Source organism: Ambystoma mexicanum, chromosome 4p (genome assembly GCF_040938575.1).
Source record: "Ambystoma mexicanum isolate Mex_15411 chromosome 4p, UKY_AmexF1_1, whole genome shotgun sequence".
Classification (NCBI taxonomy): Eukaryota; Metazoa; Chordata; class Amphibia; order Caudata; family Ambystomatidae; genus Ambystoma; species Ambystoma mexicanum.
In genome coordinates this window covers 516658583-516670727 of record NC_090927.1, presented here as the reverse complement: position 1 = coordinate 516670727, position 12145 = coordinate 516658583, and the positions used below count along the sequence as shown (strand labels likewise).

The following is a 12145-nucleotide window of genomic DNA, read 5'->3' as shown; positions in this document are numbered from 1 at the left end:
AGTTATCAAGATTCTTAAAGTGAGTGTGTGTAAAGTAGTGCTGTAGTGTTAATTATGGATTCATTATTAGTCAATGGACTTTGCTCATTTTATAGTCTATAAATCGTTTGCCTGGCCTGACTGACAGTAGTAACCATAACACTGGCATTGCCAACATGTGAATACATTTTTTACATTATAACCTTACCTCCCAGCTAATTCCTAAATAGGGTGTAAAATTATATTTAAAAAATGTATGAAACTTTTTAAAATATGTTTATCTGTTTTTTTTCTTGTGCGCATATTTGAATTATGTTTTTTTTCCCCTGTTTTACGACTGGTTGGTGGATTTGAAGACACGTGTGCTTCATTTCCATACACGGTTAATTACATATGAGTGTTTTGCGCGTGTTGTGTACATGCCCTATTTTCCGGGTGTCATGGCATGTGTTTTTTGCCATTTTTATATTGCATTTTTATTTTCCACTTCTCTATCTGTGAGATTTTGTTATTTGTAAGACGTGTTTTTTTTTCTATTTCTGTTCAGTGTTCATATTTTCCGTTTCTCTTTCCACATCTGTTTGTATTTTTTCCCAGGATCTATGCAACTGCTTGAACTGAGAGATGTCTGTAATGGCATTGTATGTGCATGTGTGTGTGTCTGTGTTTGTGGGTGTGTGCATGTTTTCCACTTCTGTTTCCTCATCTATATGTTTAAAGGGCATGCATTAAAGATATGCACTGAGCACATTACAATTGTTAATAGAGCCCTGTGTAAGAATTCCTATCCTTTGAAAACCCATAGGCCTCGCATTTGGCCGGACACTTTGGCTATCACCCCTGAGTATACAGAGCGAAAGGTCTCCAATATCTGGAGTTTAATTGTTTCATTTTCCACAATCAAGGCTTAGGGCTCAAGATGAGGGCCTCTTGTTTTTTACACAAAAATCACACTTCTGAAAGATGAAATCCACACATTTTATTAGGCCAATGCCACATGACCTCAATGCAGTACCATCTACCTTGTAGTAGATTATCACATAATTCAGTATCAATGGGGGTGTTCCATTCAGTAATACAACAACATGCAAGGGCGACATCACTGCAAGCAAGGCCAAACATCCTTCAGAAAATACATTTCAGTGACCAACCACACACAACATGGGGCTCAACCATATGAAGTAATGCACTGGATGACAGGTTTGAACCCAGCTCACATGGCTGATCCCTTCAATCAATTTTAAAGTCCCTCTCGGTTACATTTCACCAGAATTTCTCTGGCCATGAAGCTTGTTCAAGTATTAATAAGCTGAAACACATCACTGTGCATCACTATGAGTTGGGTGCCATCTTGGGGATGGTATTCAATGTCTGTACTCCAGGAAAGTACTTTAAATAATGCAACATATTGTCGACTGCTAAAGGTTGCCCAGGGACAGTGTGATTGCATCAATGCCACACTGGGCAGAGAGTGATGAGGTGAATTTAGTTGTCTTTGAGGCATTTCGATGAATTGGAAAAAAACGAAATATATGTGTGGAGTGTGGCTCAGCAAAATGCAAGGTATCATACTGCATCAAAGGGTTCATTGTGTCAGTGGATTTTACAAATGTCAAGGGCAAACACTGTACACAATCAGTGTTTGATCTGCCACAGCAGTCAAAGTCCATATTCTGATTAGTCTGATCCTACCTTTCCACTTCCCTCCAGGTCCGATGTATATCCATTCTGTGGTTTTGTGTAACATTTGTCGTACACATTTTTGATAGGACCTTTTTGGACACCCCAGCCACTCATAACTGTGTCCCCAACTCACAGATGGAACATCTTAAAACTCTTAAGGTTGACGATATGTGTGTTCAAGAAAGTGTCATGAAGTTTGATCTGGTGTGGCCTATTGATGCGATATACACCTCACAATATAGCCCATTCTGATGTCAGGCTAAGGTTGCCTGTGCAAACTCTGACACATGAGCCCGGGTATTGAGTTCACATATTTGAGAATCACATGTCCAAATGTGGGACTCCTTTCTAAAAGGGTGTATTCCACACCTTTGGGACATGCCCTTGTCATCCCAGGTGGTAGACCACACCTGAGGGGCAAAGACAGGGACCTTACAAAGCAGTTGCAGCAGAGACTCAACAAATATAGCTATCAGATCTATGGACCCTTGGACAAGTTAGGCCATTTTTATTGAGATGAAAACCACTGGGACATACTCTTGACCTCTCAACAGTGACAATATTCCCTAGGGGAAGGATATATCCCCTTTCCAAGGTTTTTGCTATGCAGGATCCACAGGTCTGGATCCTAATCCACAGGTTCCGAATGATGGAAAATAAACACGTTTCAGATTGACTTTAACCAATCTCATTACTGGTTTCATATGTTACTTGGGGTCTGCAGATCTTTATGGAAGAACAGGTGAAATATCATTAGTTTAGTTTAGTTTAGTTTGTTTATTTATAAAGCGCGTCCGAACCCTCAGGTAGCTGGGCGCATAATCATGTGCACAGCAGAGTTACATATCGTTACACGAACATCATAATACAACAGGCAAAGCATACATTGGTCCAGACTCAGAATGTTTACATACAAAAGTAGAATATACCGAGAAGATTTTATGTACAGAGAACAGGCACAAAATAGTTACAGTGGCGAGTGAGGACCGGTTACAGGTTGGTCCTGAATAGGCTGTAGATAGAGTAAACAATACTGGTTGCATTACAATTACATTGCAGGTAGAGAGCGGCTGCTGGGCGGTTGTGTCAGTGAGAGTCTAGATATCTAGGCTAGTAGCCAAGATTTTACCATGGCTCTGAATGGCCAGAATGCGGTTTCCGATCTAATTGTAGGAGGGAGGGAGTTCCAACATTGTGCTGCGAGCACTGGGAAACTGGAGCCTCCTGCTGTTTTTAGGTTATAGTTAGGGACCTTTAGTTGGTGCAGGTAAGGAGTTCTGGTGGGTCTAATGGGGCAGTGTCTAGAGAATTTGTCTGAAAGGTAACGTGGGGCAGTACGTGACAGGCACTTGTGGGTGATGACCAGGGTTCTTAGCTTAATTCTGTCGCGGATCGGGAGCCAGTGGACTTCATTGCAAACCGTGGATATGTGCGCCTTGTGCGGGAGGTTGAGGGCACATCATTAACATTTGTCGCCCATTATATTTTAAATGTTTCACTGTTTTTGCCAAATCAAGCAACAGGTGTGATGGGGATGCTATGCATTTACTGGTGAAAATGTATCCAGTGGTTTTTGCTGTAGGTGTTAGAAAATGTACCTTGCTGCAATTTGAATGGAAAATTTTGCTAAATTACTAAAGATATAATATACAATAGTACAGTTTTAATTATACATATGTACTGACTTTCATTTCTGATTTTGTAGAGAAACATATCCGTAGATATCCAAATGGATTACAAGAAGCGTGAGATTGAGATAGGTAATTGGGCCTCATCATTATGAGTTAAATTTGACTATATATATGTGAGTGACTACATACATTTAAATTAAATTTTAAATCTGACTAATCGAGCTGGATATCTATGTATGTTTGAATGGTAAAACTATTGTTGTTTGCCAAATACTGCCAATTTTAGCACTTGCCAATTCTAAATTTAAAGGGAAATACATATGGTAGTATTCCAATTAAATACTACCAGTGGACCTTCTTTTTAAAAAGCCACAGATTTGGATCGCCACCTAAGAAGTAGAGGTACAAATTGTAACTCATCCCCAACATGTTTTAAGTTGTTTCATATACAGAGGAAAAGCACAAGCACTTCTCTTCAATACAAGATTTGTTTAAATGGAGACAGCAGCGGGGTTTGAGGAGTCCCACCCGCTCACCGCCTTACCCATGTAATGCATAAAATGGTCAGAATTTACTCTTGTGTGCATTAAAACAAATCTACAGCAGTGGTATGTATCACTACTGGACATTATCAGTATAAAGGTGCATATGTATAAAAAAGTTTTTAAAACTTCACAAAGTGATATTGCTGGAATATCGCAGATACTATTCAAGGAATGCCAATGCCATTTACCATTGGTAAATTTAGAAATGGGCCGATTTTCAGGAGTTCAGTTGGTCATTTCTTAAAGGTTGTATTTATGAGGAAACAAAATCTGAACAACTCATAATGAGGCCAATACAATCTAACCCTCGCGAGCTGTATACAAGGCCTAAAATGTAAATTACTTTTTCATAAGCAGGAGCAGAGTTTTAAAATGCTTGCTGTTACAGTGTCATGTTTACAAACTACAGAATCATGTGGCTCGCCCATATCATTTCAAAACGAGTCAATTATACATGCATTACACTTTCATGGGGACACAGGCCTCTAATATCATGACTCTGGATTCACCTCTTTCTTGACCATGACCAAACGGCTCAGATTATGGAGACTGTGTGTTTCTTTATATGTGTTCCTTGGTATTCGTAGTTTACAGGTACCCTGGTGTACGCTCACACAAATTACAGAACTACATTCTCATATTTCCAAAATCCAGAAAGTAAATAGGAAGCTTCATTCTTTATGATATGATGTTGACAGATTAGGTATGGAGGCTTTGTCGGGTATAAGAGATCACAATATTCCAACAGAGAAAAGTTAGAGAACTTAAATGCTGCAACTTTGGATTCAATTGATAGAAATAGTAGGATTTTCCAACAAACCATCCACTGGCAAAAAGAAGAAGGTAATTGCCATCAATTTGGGGGATTTAATCTGAGGTGAACATGCTTCCAAAATCCTTTTTTTATTTTATTTATTTAATTTATTTGTATAGCACAAAACAAAAATGCCCGGAGGCATAGAGGTGCTTGGACAACATAACAACAAACAACAATACATCTAATACATCAAGGGAATAAGGTAAAAGAGACAACTGAACATAAATCATAACAGTGTAATAGGCGAACAAAGTCACATAAAACCAAACATAACTACTTAAATTATATTTCAGGCAGGGGGCATAATTTGTCCACTATAATCCTTACATTTGTCACCAAGGATGAGAAGTTCAGGTTTTTACAAAGACTCCGAAAATGGGGGAGATTGTACTGACCACAACCAATAATTGTGCAATCTCTGTTAGCCCCATGACTTCAGTCCTTAATTTGAACCCTGACGAAGAACCTTAAATCCTGAGCTCAAACACAACCTGGGCCCACTCCACTCTGCAGCCAGAACAAGAATTCATCTCCCAGGGCTTCTCTGGTTTCATACCTCTCTGGTCTATCCACATTCATAATAACTATATTTCTGTGATCACTAACCAACCTTCTAAGGTCAGGATCACTGATCTAAGGCATTTTAGATTTTTTGATATGAATTTCTTTTTCAAAATGAAAGTTGGCCTTTCCATCGCTGATGTCCTTGAAGTGAGCAGAAATATAATGTGGTGAAGCACCCATAGGCAATATAACTCCAGGATAAATCATCATAAAGGTTGAAGCTGGACCAACCAGTACAGGTTGTCTCCAGTTACTCCAGAATCAACACTAGGCCCCGTATAGCCACTTTGACATGTGGCTATAAAACAGTAAAATCACTCTGGCATGCAATCTCTGTGGTTTGAACCTCTGTCTGAAATGCTGCGTCAGCCCTATCTAATGGAGGCTGATGTATAATATTGTCAAAATAGTCTACCCACAGTTTAGAATCCATCATGTTCTTGCATTGGATGAGGTCTGAGATCATTTTATCTTTAATAAATTGCCAGAGATGGGGGCCCAGTTGGTCAATATCAGGCCATTTGGTTTCCACAAGAGGCTGGATAGATGCCTCAGTTACCCCTTTCTCTGAGGACTTAATAGCCTGGGCTCCATTAACGGGTATTTCAGGGATGCTAGACCCCAGGACACTGTCTAGACATTGTTCTAATGGCATAACCACGGATAACAAGAGTAGCCCCGCAAAAATTAATCGTAGACAAAGTTAACCAGAATCCATCAGCATACGCCTCAAAAAGGAACAAAAGTAACCAGGATGCCCATCAACAAACTAGATTCCATGCTGCGCTGCCTGCCTACATAAGCAGGATACCTTAAACATAGTGCTGGATCACGAGGAAAACTTCCTCTATGTGGGGAATCGCCACCACCAAAAAGTCCAACAGTCAGGCGTCACAGGACCAAGACACCGCACACCATGGCTCGCCAGCTCTAACTCAGTGGCTCTCAGCAGCACTGCAATGCTTTGCACCAGAGTCCCTGTGTACAAGTGCTCCTGTCCGCTGCTCCTGTTCCCACCACAGCTCCTCATGCTCGATACGTAGCACGAGCCAGCACAACCCAGCAGAGGGTAAGAGGAAAGACCTGATTAGCTTCCTTCAAGCCGCACTGCCCGTACAAACAGACAACCACTTCTGACAGCTAGCAAGCTGTAATGTGAGCTGTAATTCTCCTCTCCTCCGTAATTCCATAGCAAACAGCTAGTGCAGGCAAGGGGCTCCAGTTCCTCTGGCTGGAACTAGGAGTGGCAGATCTTGCCACCATCACTAAACCATGTGTACCTATTTATAAATAATATGTAATGATGGCAGACATCCCTAATGGTAAAAAGTATATTTCCATGGACACATTCCTGTGTAATAGGAACGCCAGAGAGGGTACCTCAAACTCCTCCCATTGCCCTTCTCCTTCTCAACCATCTTCCTGTCAGCAACATTCCACATTTGAACCAACTGTTCTTTTTCCATCCCGGATGCCTCACATTCTCCTCAGTATATATTGACCACATTAGACATAGTAGTCCAATATATCTTCCCTCTCTTTTGTGGGTGATGCAGTGATACTCTCTCAAACTGGAACAAGGTGGCAGCTCCTCCAGGGTTGTTATATATACGTACAGTATAATCTTACCAACAAAATGCCCAAAACTAGAATCATGGTTCTAGGGAAGCAGAATTATCTGAAATTCAAGATCCTTTTGAGAGGAGCCAATCTGGAACAAATACAAAAAGGTAATTAAGAGACATTGAGGGGCTGAGGCTTCCACGCCGATGCCTTATTATGGCTCTACATCACTTGTGCTGGGATATCTCTACCTAAATACTAGCATATTACCTGTTATACCAGCTCCACTTGTCCTGCACAGATAAATGAAAGCCTTTTCCTAAGGCGCTGAACAAATTCCCTGCACTCGGTTCTATGTCACGGGGATGCGTCTGCTGGCTGCCGCTTTGCGTGAGGAGAGTTGTGGTCATGGCCTCAGTAGAATTGCTGAAATGGAAACAAGGTCTCACGTGGATGACACTGTGCCCAGAGTCCTATACCTTGAAAATGCAGTAAAGGAGTTACAGAAACATAACGAGGAATTAGAAAATAGAGGATGATGCAACAACATTTGCATTTCAGGCCTTCTGGAAGGATGTGAGGGGAGTGACGCAATATTCTTCCTGCAAAAAATGTTAGATACTTTGCTTCACATTCCACCTGAGACTATCATAAATATCCAACGTGCACACCGTATTGGCCCTCTGAGGAGTTCACAGCCATCATTATCAAGATCACAAACTCTCATCTTCCTCTTGCTTGAATACACACAGATGCAACACATCATGACAAACGTCAAGGAAATAAATAATTTGTTCTGGCTAGGCAACAGCTCCCAACATGCAGCTAAAAAGAGAGCACAGCGTAGAAAATAATGTTTATCTCTTCACCCGTGTTAAAACAACTTAATGCCAGATGTGGCCTGTTTCATCCTTGCTCATTTAAAGTGACCCTTAATGGGAAAACTTTGGTTGTTTATGATCATGCGGACCTTAAATCATTTATCAGATCCGTAAAAACTGAAAGCATGGACACATCATCTCTGGCTAGTGCTTCAAACACAGGATCATGACCAAGTTCTGTACAGTTGCTAATTCTTTCTCATGTTATTGCTTTGTAGATTGTTCTACTCCTTATTGGGTGGGCCTGCTCTTGGGTAGCCCATTTGCCTAACAGGATCTTGCTTAGATCCTGCCTGGTGCCACCCAACCTCCTATCTCCTTTTGCTTTGCTTATGTGTAAACATGACTGTTTCCTTGCAATGCAGTATTTTTTCTCTCTTTCTTTACTTATTTTTTTCTATTTGGTAAATACCATGGCTCATGCTTTTTTCTTGCCTACCTATATTGTCAAGTATTTACACTGTTCCCTCTCCTTATGTGTACTCCACACACTTATCACATATATGTCATATTATAAAATTGGTGATAGTACCCACACTACCTGCAACTCTGCATTCCAATTACTGCATTGCTGTATCTCTATATATTTTTCACTAAACACAATAATGGTGTTTAAATGTATATCCTGGAACATCAAGGGGGTCAATAATCCTATCAAGAAACATAAGATTCTCACTCACTTTAAGAAATGTAATCAATCTGTAGCTTGCATTCAAGAAACCCATCTTTCAATGAATGAATCCATGAAACTAAAGTCTTATCGGGTGCAGGAGGTAAATGCAAATCCAGCTGTTGGTAAAATAAATTGGGTTGCTATACTGATCAATAGAAATATACAATATAAAATCTTACGTCAAGCAACTGATGATGATGGGAGATGGGTCTGGGTGAAATTGCAGATTGGACATGATGTTGTTACTATTTTTTATATATATGGCCCGACCAAACCTGACCCGGAATTCTGGGCGAGTGTTAAGATCACTATCTTACAATCAGACCATACCAACCTTATTTTATGTGGGAATTTTAATGATATTGTAGATCCATTTTTGGACAGAAGATCGAGTGTCTTTTCAAGAACTCCAGTTCCCATAAAGCTTTTACCCAATATATTACTGAAGTAGGCCTGGTGGACATGTGGAGGCTTTCCCGCCCTCAAGACTTAGATTTCACCTTTCATTCCCTCACACATGACTCTTTCTCGCGAATGGATTATGTTGCTGCAGGAAGTCGCTGTCATCCTCCATTATTAGCTCCTCAATTGCTAACATATTTATTTCAGAACATGCTCCTGTTGTTACACTCTTTGATGTTAAAGACATAGTGGCTCATCTGGTTTGCTGGAGATTTAATAATGTCTTACTGCATTATGAAGCATTTCTACAGTCTTTAATGACTTCCAACAACCATTTTTCTTTAACAATCTCGATTGCCACACTGCCACAGTTAATATAGGGACGCCTTTAAGGCTACTCTTAGAGGACACGCCATTGTATATTGGATCCAGCAAAAGAAGGAGTATAAAAAGGAGCTGGAAACTCTTTTTCTCCAGCTCACTAAAGTTGAAAACATGGATTATCAGGGCCCTTTGGAATCTGCCCATCGCAATGATATTGCATTACGCTTTCAAATCAACAAAAATCTCACAGAGCTTGCTTCTGGTACCATTTTGAAATATAATCTAAAATCTACCAAACCTCTAAAAAGGCAGGAAAGGCCTTAGCTTCTTATCTTAAGGCCAAAAAGGAGAAAACCCTCATCTCCCACATCAGAAATGACTAGCACTACTGTGACCTCTACCTCACAAAATCTGGACATTTTTTAAGACATTTTATTCCAACCTTTGTATCCCTGAAAATACAGAATCCGCAAAAGACATTCATTCATTTCTTAATAACATTAGTTGAGACTCAAATCCCATTGTAGATCTTAGTGGCATAAATGAATATGTTACAATTGATTAAATTAACCGTGCTATTAAAGATCTTAATAAGGGAAAGGCACCTGGCCCGGGTGGTTTAACCATTACATTTTTGATCAATTCTCAAAATTACTAGCCCCCAAAAGGGAGGCACTGTTGGCTTATTTCTTTTATGCAAAGGCTCTTCATCTGGCACATTTGCTGATGCACTACTAATTCTTTTCCCCAAGCCCCAAAAAGACGATCTTCTACCTAAAGAACTATAGGTCCATCACCCTCCTTAACGTTGAATGCAACATCTTTGCTAAGGTGTAAGCTAACATAATTGAACCCTATCTGCCCAAACTTATTAACCCTGATTTAAGTTGGATATGTTAAAGGGCAGAATATCTCATCCGACACAAAAATTCTTATTCATTGTCCTACACCTAATTTCTAACGATAGGAGAGATACTCATGGGTACGCTGATTTGGTTTTGGATACTGAAAAGGCATTTTACAGCGTTAATTGGAATTATCTTTTTTATACCCTATGATGGCATGACTGCAATGAGTGCTTTATTTCATTGGTCAAACTCCTTTACATTGACCCTAAATCATCTATTTTCATTAATGGACAATCCTCATATTTTTTCTCTCATAAAAGAGGAGCTAGACAAGGGCACCCACTATTCCCGATTTTATACATACTATCCCTTGAATCGATGTTAGAATTAATTAGGTGAAACATTCTAATACTAGGCATCAGTTGTGGTGAACATGCAGTAAAAATACTGCATATGCAGATGACATACTACTTTTTCTTAAAAACCTCAAAGAGTATCTACCTAATCTACTGTCTGTGCTTCATGACTTCTCGATGATATTGGGGTAAAAGCTCAATAAAGACAAATGAGCGATTCTATCTCTTAACTCTTCATGCATAAAACATGATATTGAGGCATTTGGATTCAAGTGGAGTCATAATTCTTTCAAATATCTGGGTTTACACTTCACCTCTTCCATAAATAGTACAATAAATAACTTAATATCAAAACCATAAATGATAGACTTTCTAGCTAACCTTGGCTTGGACCCCTTTATATCTATCATGATGGGGTTGCATAGAAACCATAACAATTATGTTGTCCCCTATTGTCTTGTACTACTGGCAATGACTATCAATTCCCCTGCCAGTCACATTCTTTAATTCTGTTGAAAGCATCCTAACTAACTTTCTCTGGGGTAAAGAAAAAAGCAAACGTATTGCAATCGCCAAACTTAAGACATCATATGAATGTGGTGGTGTTTACTTCCCTAACTTTAGATGTTATCCTAATGCTTTTCGTCTTAAACAATTACGTATATCGTGTTCTTCATCTGATGACTACGATTTTCCCACCTGTTACTCTCTGGAAAAACTGCTCATAGCCCCAATTAGGTTGAGTGATTTGATATACATCTTTGGTCATCAACAATTGTCTAAATTGTCTGTTACCATGAAGGACTCTACATGTGCATTAAGGGTATTTTCATTCCAGTCTGTGGTATCCCCTTACTGAAGTTTTTTGCCGTACCTATGGCATAATAAACATATCACCCATAATAATAGAGTTGTCTGCAGGAAAATGTGGATTAAAAAGGGAATTTGATTTCTTCATCAAATATTTCAAAACGCAAGCTTTGTCTCCTTCGATCATCTCAGTTTTTTCTTTTCCCTTGTCTGAGTATAACATCTATAACTATTTAGTCAATGCATGCCTAGATACATTGAAACATTTTTGGAAAATAATTTGGTGGAAGATCCAGCTAGATTACTCATATTAATTATTCAATCTAATGCCAAGGCCACCCTCTTTTACAAAATACTCACTGTTCATACAACCTCTATTAAATGGACCTCTCAATATCAATGGGAAAACAATTGTGACATGGTTTTGGATGATAATACATGATCGTTAATTTGGGCTAGGGTGAGATGTATTTCTAGATCTGCTAACATCACACAAAGTGTGTACTTCTTCCTCCACAGAAGATGTATAACCCTGATGAAACTACATGAAAACAGTGAAGGCTCTGATGCATTTTGCTGGTCTTGCAACAACACTCTTGCATCCTTCAAACACATGTTCTTATAGAAATATTCTGGCGTAATGTATGGCCTATCCTCAGAACTGTCTTCAATGTAAACCCTGATTTAACCTTTGCCAATATTTTGCTGGGAAGCCTGGCTCTACCTATGCAACTAGACAATGAGAATTGTATATTACATGATTTGTGCATCGCCATGGCTATAAAGCTAATCATTGCTAATTGAAACAATTTCAGAATTTTTATGTTGTTGCGTAGTGGAACAATGTTTGTCAGATGCAAAAACATGAACGATATATGGCTGTCCACCTCAACAGGACATCTAAATTTGAGGCAAAATGGGCATATATCAACAGTTATTTAGCATTTTATAAGATGTCTACTCATGGTTCATGATTCATGCTTCCCCTGTTCAGTGTTTCAATTAATTTTTATAACCTCACTATCATTTTATGATATTTGCACCATATCGCTATGGATATAACAATACT

General features: G+C 39.3%; 1 protein-coding gene across 2 annotated transcripts in view; it reads right to left on the bottom strand.

Annotated features, from left to right (window-relative positions):
* Positions 1 to 12145, bottom strand: part of MYT1L (myelin transcription factor 1 like) — a 1655431-nt gene that overhangs the window by 1613222 nt on the left and 30064 nt on the right. The gene's annotated exons all lie outside the window — the stretch shown is intronic.